The 10,866-nt window shown below is 34.7% G+C and overlaps 2 long non-coding RNA genes across 3 annotated transcripts; one reads left to right on the top strand and one right to left on the bottom strand.

The window, feature by feature from the left end:
• Positions 1-732: 732 nt before the first annotated feature.
• On the top strand, positions 733-8,913 carry LOC122297148. The gene is made up of 3 exons (XR_006238673.1): positions 733-949; positions 8,373-8,435; positions 8,597-8,913. It is a non-coding gene; the product is annotated as an uncharacterized LOC122297148 (long non-coding RNA).
• LOC122297141 lies at positions 2,757-4,867 on the bottom strand. Of its 2 annotated transcripts, none has more exons than XR_006238671.1 (2): positions 4,662-4,867; positions 2,757-2,997 (listed from the first exon to the last, which is right to left on the bottom strand). It is a non-coding gene; the product is annotated as an uncharacterized LOC122297141 (long non-coding RNA). The 2 variants fall into 2 exon arrangements; XR_006238670.1 differs by having other exon boundaries at positions 2,757-2,977.
• Positions 8,914-10,866: the final 1,953 nt, after the last annotated feature.

Below are 10,866 nucleotides of genomic sequence, written 5' to 3'. Positions count from 1 at the left end.
CAACTGGGCGAGAAACAACATTCCTCTATTGATTTGTGTGTGTCCTAGTCTTTTGCTTGTAACTTTGGCTACAGGTATTAGAATCACGCATATGACTGCAATACAGAAAGCTATCTTTAGCGCACACCTATAACTTTGGCTATAGGTGTCAGAATTATGCATTTGTCTCCAAATACGGAAAGCTCTCTTCGGTGAGCAAGCTCTTCCTGGTGGGTCCCTTGTCAACCCCAAAATCATTTGTTCTTCCTTCGAAATTGTCATTTTTCTTTTATGGTAACATTTATTTTTTGGAAATATTTTATTCTGGATTTTTAGGCTAGATTTTAACCATAATTATCATATTCTATATTTTACTATTTAGCCTTAATTACAATTTTGGCTTTTCCATTAGCTATTTAAGCCACTATAACAAAAACAACCTTTTGCATCCAATTCTTCTCAATCATTGCATAAATTATTGTGATAAAAGAGTTGTAACATCTTTGTTAAAACTGTTGCAAATTAACAACACAAATGGTCAAATTTTGTAATGTGAACAGTGTAAATTACATTTGTGTCGACTTATGTATTTGCATCGTATTTATACCAACACAAAAAAAATTAGCAAGCTCCATATGTTAAGCGGCGATATCATTGAATCGTAAAAATTAATTCATACTATTGCAATAGACATTTTATGTATTGTGTCCAATTTTATGACGTAAAAGAATATCTATATATATGCAACCCGTATGTCCTGTTCACAAAATTTCCCCAAAACATTGACGAACCCTAATTTCGCTAAGGGATGTACGTTGAGTGGCCTCCAAGCTTTGAAGTTGATTTAAATACACATCAATGAAGGAAGTTTATGCAGATTGATCAAGTCATGATATTCACATGAAAAATCTCTCTCCTGCTTTGAACCGATCTCCACTAAACCCCTGTTTTGCTTACAACTCCATTCAAGGTATTACCCACAACAATCTAACATCCAAAGGTTGTTGTCTTGTCTCTAATATTTGGCTGTAAGTTATCCACTAATACTGTTTTGTGCTCTAATTTTTTGTCTAGAAATGTATTATTAGTTTTGGAGCATTTGTCCCTCTAGTTTTCTAATTCCAGGCATAATTCAATTATCAATTCTCATCCACATAACTTGAGTATTTGCATTCTTTGTTCTATATTAGTTGACCTCCTTGAATTGTTGTATTTCTTGCTTATATGACTACAAGATGATTGGGCATATTCATACTATAGTTTGGGAAACTGAATTTTGCACTTTACCATCATTGCATGCCATATGTTTGATTAAATTCCTGTAAACCATGTTTAATTTTGAACCAAGGGAAATGTATATAGTTTCTTTATAGTCATAGCATCATAGGTATATGAATGGGCTTGTTGTAGAAAATTATGTTTCTGTTGGTGTTTTGGAGGATGTGTTTTGAGATGGGATGGGGCCTCTTCCTATAGTAGGTAAAAGATCATTCAACAACTAATGATCATTCGTCACAAGGTTAGAGATAAACATTTACAATTTTTATTTTTATTTTTATTATTTTTTTATTTTTTATGCCCAGCTTAGTTGGATGTTAATTTAATTCTTTGTTGCTCCTACATTTGATCATCTATGTTAAGCTAGCATTATCATTTCTTCATTTTCTATAGACAACCTAACTATGAAAACTAAATTCAGCAATATATATAGATAAGACTGTTTAAAATTTCAAATGGCACTCACATTGTATAAAACTGCTTCATATCATACAATGATGTTATTATAAAATCCATTAAAATTATCTTCATCTCATACATTTCCATGCATTTAATGTAAATTTTACCTGAAAAGCCACTTGTATATGGTTCAAATCTTGAACCCAACTACTTTCAATTTGGATTTCTTGTAGCTATTACTTGACTGCCTTTTTAAGGTCTTTTTATCTTATCAAAGATAAGCCAATCCAGATTCACAAGTTGAGTTCCTTCTTTATTATTTATTTTTTATCTCATAATTTTTTAATATGAGCCTCTAGTAACTTGTAAGCCGTTGAGGGTAATTGGAGCATCTAGTTTAGGGGTATCTTTCAGGAAGTTTTCCATCAATTAGATGTAATCATTAGGGCTATAGCTTTTTAAGATAATTAGCAAGTAATATGATTTTAACTGTAAAATGCGTATTAATTAATATCCTTGTCCCAAAGCCCATTAACTTTATTTGGTCTAGAAACTAATTATAATTCAAAAACGTACTTAAACATACATGTGGTGGTTATTACTACATTAGTTCTAGCTCACTGCAATGATTTTATGAGTCTATATTCAATAGTTAGTATGTTATTCGATATTGCACATGAACCGCAATTTTCAAGCAGTTCTAGAACTAGAGAATGTATGTGGCCATTGAAAACCTATAGCATCAATGATAGATTTTCTTTTTATTTTTTATTTTTTGCGGTAGAGTCCCAACTAATATATAGTCTATGATTACTTGATGTTTTTCCTAATTACCAAGTATGTAATCATTTATGTTGTATATCATTAGATGGACAAAAGTTAGATGAGGTCACACTAACAAAAACAATTGAGTGAGGTGTCTTTGTTGAAGATGCAGTAATTTCTTATTTCTTCCTATCAATAATGTGATGCCCCCAACTTCCATGTATGGATAGATGAAAATCGAGATATCAGGATAATGATAACACAGGTCACGCATCCCATCGCCAAGTGTCGAGTGTGTGTACATGCAACACGTATACATAAAAATAACGCAGCGGTAATAAAAATTCTTTCAACTAAGTACCAGAATTTATTTAAATACAAACTCACTTAAAACAAGCGTAATAAAATACTACAAGCTTCAACATTGTCTCAAATCTAAAATACATAATATAAAGGCAAGTAAAATAATTTTCAATACTACAAGTAACTCCAAATCAGTACTCCGGCAGAACCGCCTCCCCAGGCTCATCTTCATCCTCCTCATCTGCATCAAAGTCTACGGTACCAAAGATGGTACTGCAGGTAAGTAATAATTAAAACATTCACAAGATGAAAATATATTAAAACTCAACAATATGCATGATCAGGAAGCAATATGCATGAGATACAAAAATAATCATTTCCCAAAAAAAAAATAATCATTTTCCAACGCATGCCAAAAATAATTCATTTAAAACAATTCATCGCCATTATCCCAGATAATGACCCAACATAAGAAATCCACAATTTTTTCAGAAAATGGTCCATGAAAAATCCACTCATAAAAATTCTACCATTTTCTCAGAAAATAGCCCACAAATATCCTTTAATCAAACTCGCCATTTTTTCAAAAAATGGCCCATATCCAATATCAAAATCAGTCTTCAATTTATTGTATGCATCATGATCTCACTTAGAGATCATCCGCACACTTTGGCCCCTATGCCACACCGCAGGTAACGATTACGCATGTGACATCTACACGAGCGATACTCAGCTTCGCGCCCAGCGCGTACCATAACCAGGTATCCTCTAGTCCCCGCCAGCCGAGGAACCACGGAGTCGGCTGACAACATTACCATATCGTCCGATCTGATTTTTGCCCAGTGACAACCTAAGGGATGTCACTTAGCATTTTCTGCTCCCGAGTGACCAGATGAGCTCCACTGAAATAATGCTCCATCTCGGTTTGGGGTCATGATACATGCACCCAAAAATCTATTTACATATAAAAACCCAATTTTCATTTTCCAACACATGTACATGCATGTATCATGTAATGCAAATGGCAAGACACAAAAATATCCAACAATCCAAATCATCCAAACATAAATTACTCTGTCATCAAATCCATCCGACCCCCGACTCAGCAGATTCAGTCTGGCATAACCAACCAATCATAATTTATTGTTAAAGCAAAAATATATTTAAATCTAAAAGGAAGTTATAGTATTATAAAGTTAAATTTCTAGAAGATCAAACACCAATTTTAACTCTCAAAAATTAGCTTGAAAATAAACTACCAAAAATACAATTTTTGGAACTAAAATAAGTTTCGAAATCGAAAACAAAGGGATTTAAAGGTGAGATTTTCGGATTCAAATGTCTGATTTGCTGGGATAAAAAGAGAAGATTAATGATGGAAAACGAGGCTGACGGTAGAGGAAAAATAACCAAGAAACTCCAAGGTGAAACTCACGGCTGGGCCAAAAACACATGCACGGGTTGGCTGAAAAACAGAGCACTGGGTGAAGAGGAGAACACCCAAAAATCACAAGAAATTTCCCACGGTCAAGAGCACGAAATTACTAGAGATAAAGAGAGGGAAAACTGAACCCAAAATGGCCAAGAAAACAGAGCACAATTTCGGGTCCAAACAGGGCACAAACCGTGGGAATCAAAGGAGAAATAAGGGGCTTTTTACACCACAATAAAAAGGAAGTAAACAAGAAAAAAAGAAGAGAAAAGAGGCACACAAGGAACTCGGCCAGACCTGCAAGAATGGTGAAAGATTCATGAAATAAAATGCAAGGAAATGAAATAAATACACCGTCAGAAAACAGAGAGACCGAAATCACAAGCTTTAGCCCAGATTTTCAAAGCAAAAGAAGAAATGAGGAAAGAAATGGAGAAGAGGATTCGGACAGCAGAAAACAAAAATAGAAATCCAAAACAACAAAGTTAGAGTGCAAGACACTTACCCAACGAAAATGAAGAAAAACTCTACAGCACACTCCGGTTTGAAGAAAGAAATGAGGAAAAACTAAAATGGAAAGAAGGGGAAGAAGGAGCCGTCGGCAGCAGGGGAGGAAAACATAATGAAGTGAAGGAGAGGTGCACGGCGCTGGGAGAGAAAAGAAAGAAGGAAGAAAGTGAAGCTCTAAGGCTGGACGAAACGGCGCCGTTTTGGAGGACTCACTAGGCTGGGTCAAGGGGCTACGGGCTGGGCCCGAAATTGGGTGGGTTTGGGTCCAAAAATGTAGGGAAAAAGAGAAATAAAAGAGCCAATCCGAAATATAAAGAACCAAGAAATAAAAATGTATAATAAAAAATAAATAAAAGTCGAGTAAAAATACTAGAACTTAATATTAATAAAATAAAATATTTATAGCCCAACAATAGAATATTTTAAGCTAAAGAGAAATTTAAATGTAAAATAATAACTAATAACAAGAAAGCACATTAAAATAATTTACACAACTTAAAATTATAAAATAAACCCATCGAATAACACATTAAATTTAAAACAAAAGAGCCATAAATTATAATAAATAAAATAATCATTCAATAAAAATATACGTAAAAATAAGGTATCACAAATAAGGTGGAAGGACATTTATTCATTACATGGATAGATCCAAATTATATAGAATAGATATTTCATGGAGAGCAAGAATCTCTAAATTTTAATGAAGATGTTGGAGAGGATGGTGAAAATGGTGACGATGGTTACATTTATGACATCCATGAAATTTTAGGTGATACTCATGCTGTTACCACCGGAGGTGTCGATGAAAAGATGGCTGCACATAGTGGGATTCCTAGCTTGATGCAACTGGAACCAACCACCTTTCAGAAACTAAACGGTTGGAAGATGCTCGACATCTATTTTATCATAGTTGCACAACATTTTCAAAACTATCATTCATTGTGAAATTACTCAACGTCAAAATAGTTTATGACTGGAGTGCAATGTCTTTTGACATACTTATTGAACTCTTGAAGATTGCTTTCCTTGATGAACTCTTGCCTAACTCTTTTAATAAGACACTGTCCTTAGAGCGAGGCTTGGGGTTTAAATATATCAAAATATATGCATGTCTAAATGATTGCATACTATATTGGAAGAAAAATACCAACAAGCAAGAGTGCCCAAAGTGTGTGGCATCTAGGTGGTTATCTATGCCACGTAAGTGACAATCAGTTCCCCAAAAGGTACTATGATTTTTACACTAAAACCGAAGTTGCAGAGATTATTCATGTCCAAGAAAATAGCAGCTAGCATGAGGTAGCATCAAGCACAAAAGGGTGGGAGATGATAACACTTTGAGGCATCTTGTCGACTCTGAGGTGTGGAGGAAATTTGATAGAGACCATTCCTGGTTTGCTAGAGATCCTCGTAATGTTCAGCTCAGTCTTGCTCGTGATGGCTTCAATTCTTTTAATAATATGTGTAAACCATAAAGCATATAGCCAGTGATTCTAGTCCCATATAACTTTCTACCGTGGTTATACATGAAAGAGTTGTTCTTCATGTTCATTACTCATACCTTGTCTTAAGTCACCTGGGAATAAAATTGATGTTTACCTATAGTCGTTACTTGACAAACTATCAAATTTGCGGAAAATTAATGACTTCCGTGCATATGGTAATCTATCTGGTTGGAGCACTAAAGGAAAGTTTGTATGTCCAGTATGCAATATGGACACGGATTCCATGTGATTGACCTATGGCCGGAAGCATTGTTCCATGGATCATCGTCACTTCCTACCATCAAGTCACATCTGCGGAAAATAGAAGACTATTTTTAATGGTAAAGAAGATCACTCGATGTCACCTCAACAACTTTTAGGAGAAGAAATAATGTTACAACTAGATAACCTCGCTGCTGTGCATTTTGGGAAAGGTGTAAAAAGGCTAAAACGTGGCCCTTATGAGTTAAATTGGACCAAAAAAAAGTATCTTCTTCAATCTTTCCTATTGGTCATCTTAGGAACTTAGACATAACATCGACGTGATGTACATCGAAAAGAGTAATTGTGAAAATGTCTTGGATACATTGATGAATATTCAAAGTAAAACAAAAGATAATATAAATGCTTGACAGGATTTGACTGAACTTGGTATTAGGAAAGAGTTACACTTGAAACAAGATGAAGATCGAGTTACAATCCTTCATGCTATATGGAGATGAAAGGAAAGAGTTCTGTCATTGGTTGAATAGTGTCAAATTTCCAAATGGCTTTGCTATGGAGCTTAACACATATTTCAAAGAATTGTGTGCACGAACATGTAAGAAATAAGTGGTTAAGCATCTTGAGTCCGATATTGTCCTCATTCTCTGCAAGGTTGAGATGATATTTCCACCAAATTTCTTTGACGTAATGTTTCACCTAGCCGTCTTTTTGCCTTGGGAGTTGTTACTTACTGGACTTGTTCAATACAAGTAGATGTATCCATTCAAGAATATTTGAAAAACTTTAAGCAGTACATTAAAAGCAAAGCTCATCCAAAAGGATCCATTGCAAAGGCCTATGTTCATGTAGAATGCTTGACATTCTAGTCCATGTATCTGCATGATGTAGCAACATTGTCCAATTGAGAAGATTGAAACATTGATATTGGTGTTCAAACATCCAAAACAAATGAGTTCTCCGTTTTCTCACAGAAGTTGCGTCCAATTGATTTTTTGACACCTATCTAGTTAGAGAAGAAACTATTTAAGATGGCGAGATGGTACATCCTCAATAACTGCACAAAGGTTGAGCACTACTTGGAGTAAGAACCTTGAATGCTCTTTCTTTGGATAAACTAACATATGACCCCATTCAGTTACTTATTCATTACTAACTTTGTGGTTGTTATTTTAATGAAATAAATGATTTGTTGTTTGTAGCAAGCACTACAATATGTTAAAGGACTAGAGCATTTTTAACATTGAAAGGAGGCATAAAGCTAAGTTTATAACGTGGTTAAAAAAATGTGTAAGTTTCCAAAACGTAATTACTAGCATTAGAAATGACAATCAAACATAATCGTTGATCTTTATGCTTTGAAAATTTGTCCTTTGTTATAGGTTCAAGCATTGCATGCCACTGATCTTGACCAAGTATCCGATGATCTTTGTGCACTAGCTTGTAGTCCTAACCCCTAGGTTGCATCCTATCAAGGTTGTATAATGAATGATATAAGATTTCATACAAAGCCTCATGAAGAAAACTGTCAAACTAAAAATAGTGGTGTACTAGTTACAACTGAACACCAAGCCAACATGATAGATTTCTATGGCATACTAAATGATGTCTTGGAGGTCCACTACATGGGATGATGCTGTGTGTGGGTATTTAAATGTGATTGGAGTGTCAGGAGTGGGGGTTAATACATATTTAGGTCGTGATTGCTAGAACAATTATTGAAATGGTAAATTTTGGTGCTGGCTAGATTGTCTAGATGAGTTATCAAAAAATGCCAACTTTGTGTTGCTTAACAAGTAAACTTACAAAATACAGAAATGTGTGTATTTGTTGTTGTTGTCGTGTTGGTTAGTTATTTTCCTAACTATGTGTATAGCTGTTTTTTTATGTTGTTTCTTTTTTCATGATGCTAATTAATGTATTTTTAATGCTGCTTTTCATGTAAACTTGCAAATTAATGTTGCTTTTTTTTTTTTTTTTGGTTTTTTTCATGGCAGTGCAAATTGGACACACAGACAACTATAAATATGTTAAAGTATCCTACCACCATGCATATAAAGGTACATGTGTTGATGGGAATAGCCATGCTGTACATATTGTGTGTGTATATATATAGGATATTAATTTTGTATGAATCTTGTTAGGCTATTGTTCTTCTTCTTTATCATTCCCAAGTAATTATATGGTTAGGTTTAGATAAAATTGTCTCAAATGGATGCAGGAGATCACAGCTTGAGATCTAACTGGATGAACAAAAAGAACTGAAGCGACTTGGGCAAACAAACATTTCAAACCATATGTTAAGATGCATTGAAGAAAGCATTCAACCTCCACTGATTAGCTTGGTACATGGGTTATGGACTCTTCATGATTGTATAATGTCTCCCACATATGTATATATATAGCTTGCACCATGGTTAACTAAAGGACACTTATCATGGTGTACGTTTTGTATATTTTGACATGGCTTTATAAAGTGTGGTTTGTGGTATGATGTCTAGTACTATGAGTACATTGATGCAATGTATGCATATATGCTTGGCCTCCAATTATATAATTAAACTTGGATATTTAAGTTGTGTCTAGTATATCTATGTATATTGGTAAATGGCTATAGGGATATAAGTGCATTCCCATTCTACGAAACTACAGGAAGAAGAAAAAAATAGCCTATGCATGGTTGATCAATTGAGCCACCATTAATTGTCTAACATTAGAATGTTAGTAAGTTGTCATGATCTTCAATTTTAGGGTATATAAATTGATCAAGTCATGTATTAATGGTTTCCAGCAATTCAATTCCAGGATATATAAATTGATCAAGTAATGTATTAATGGTTTTAAGCAATTTTGCTAGAAACCATTAATCTCCATAACAAAGTTTTACTCAATCCATATTTTTTCTAGTCCACTTCAATCATTTGTGATGCAATTCAAGTAAAAACGAGATAAAATTTGTGACACTAACAAATTATATGTATGTCAATATCATTCGGCCAAGTGCAATTCATTCGTATTTGTGACATGGCAATAAGCGCCACAAAAACAATAGTATTTGAGTCTAGAAATTAACCATTTCTGTCAATAGTTTCAGAGTCGTAATAGTTCCGTTGCCAACGAGATGTTTATAGTTGTGGCACTACTACTTAGCCACAATATAACTTACCTTTATCTACAATTCATTGGCATTTGCGACAAGGTAATATGCGTCACAAAAAATAATTATTTGCGAAAATTTTTTTGTGTCAAAAAAACTATTTTCCTGCGAACCTATTTATATTTGCAGCATAAATAGTTAGTTACAAAATATATTTCTAGACCGCGTGTTTGGCCTTTTTGTTAGGGACCTCGATCTAGTCCATAAACACTAAGCCTTTTCGCCTTGGTTCTCCTTGTGATGACCGAAGATGGCAAGATGCTAGTCCTCTTGCTTGGTCTTGATCAAATCGTGGCAATGATGGGTCCCTCGGTTAATGGAGGTTAGGGTGTTTAGTGATAGAATCGTGTATGATGGTGATGTAAAAGGGTGATCTAAGTGATGAACTCAAGAACTTGAGTAATGAGGCACGGCTATGATATTGGATGCTCTTGGAATTGGCACCACTTGTGGTGTAACTAGTGCTTGATTGATGAGTGAGGTTAGGGTTTGGATGGAAGAATGTTTCCAAAATTGTAGGAGGCAATTTAGGAGTGATCGGTTTCGGCTATGGCAAGATGGAGGTGTTTGACTTGTTGATTGAGTGATTCTAGGATAATTCCTATAATCAAGGGATTGGATTTAGTGAATAAGTCTAACATGCCTTAAATTAAGGAATGGACTTATGGAAGGGAATTAGGATTTCTAAAGTCTAGGAATCCTTATATGGTAAGTGGGGGGGTTCGGCTAGGGCAAGTGGAGAATTGGAAGAAGGGTAATTTAGGGTGTAGCCGAATATGGTAAGTATGGAGGCAATATGGTGGGAGTGTATGGTGTTTGGGAGATGGGATTTATGCAAGAAAAATGATGAACATGATAGAAAATATATGAACACTCGAGAACTTCGAATGAACACAAGATAAAAAATCAACCTCAATTCATGAATTGCACAAAGTTGAAAAGAAACCTCATATATTGGATAACATGAATCACATCTATTCACGTATTGCAAGGTAGTGATCATCTCATTGGGATTCACAATTGTACCCAAGTAGCCCAAATGCATAAGCACCGAAAATAAGAACATTAACAATGTAGCTGTCCTTTAAGGAAAATGTCAAAAGATGTAAAAGAAATGACTAAGGGTCCTATTTGTAGAGATTACAAAGTGAAAACCCCCAAAAGGTCCATTGAAAAATAACTAAATAAAAAAAAATAAAAAATAAATGAAAGTAATAAAATAGTCTTGCGTAAACCATGGTGGTTGTGGCATGCAATGACCAATGGATGGCCTAGTGTTAATAATGGCCCACGGCTATACTGGTTTGGCTCATGGTTGCTGGTGGGTGCAGCAT

The sequence above is a fragment of the Carya illinoinensis genome, chromosome 2, assembly GCF_018687715.1.
Source record: "Carya illinoinensis cultivar Pawnee chromosome 2, C.illinoinensisPawnee_v1, whole genome shotgun sequence".
NCBI classification, from domain to species: Eukaryota; Viridiplantae; Streptophyta; class Magnoliopsida; order Fagales; family Juglandaceae; genus Carya; species Carya illinoinensis.
This window is presented reverse-complemented; position numbering and strand designations above follow the sequence as displayed.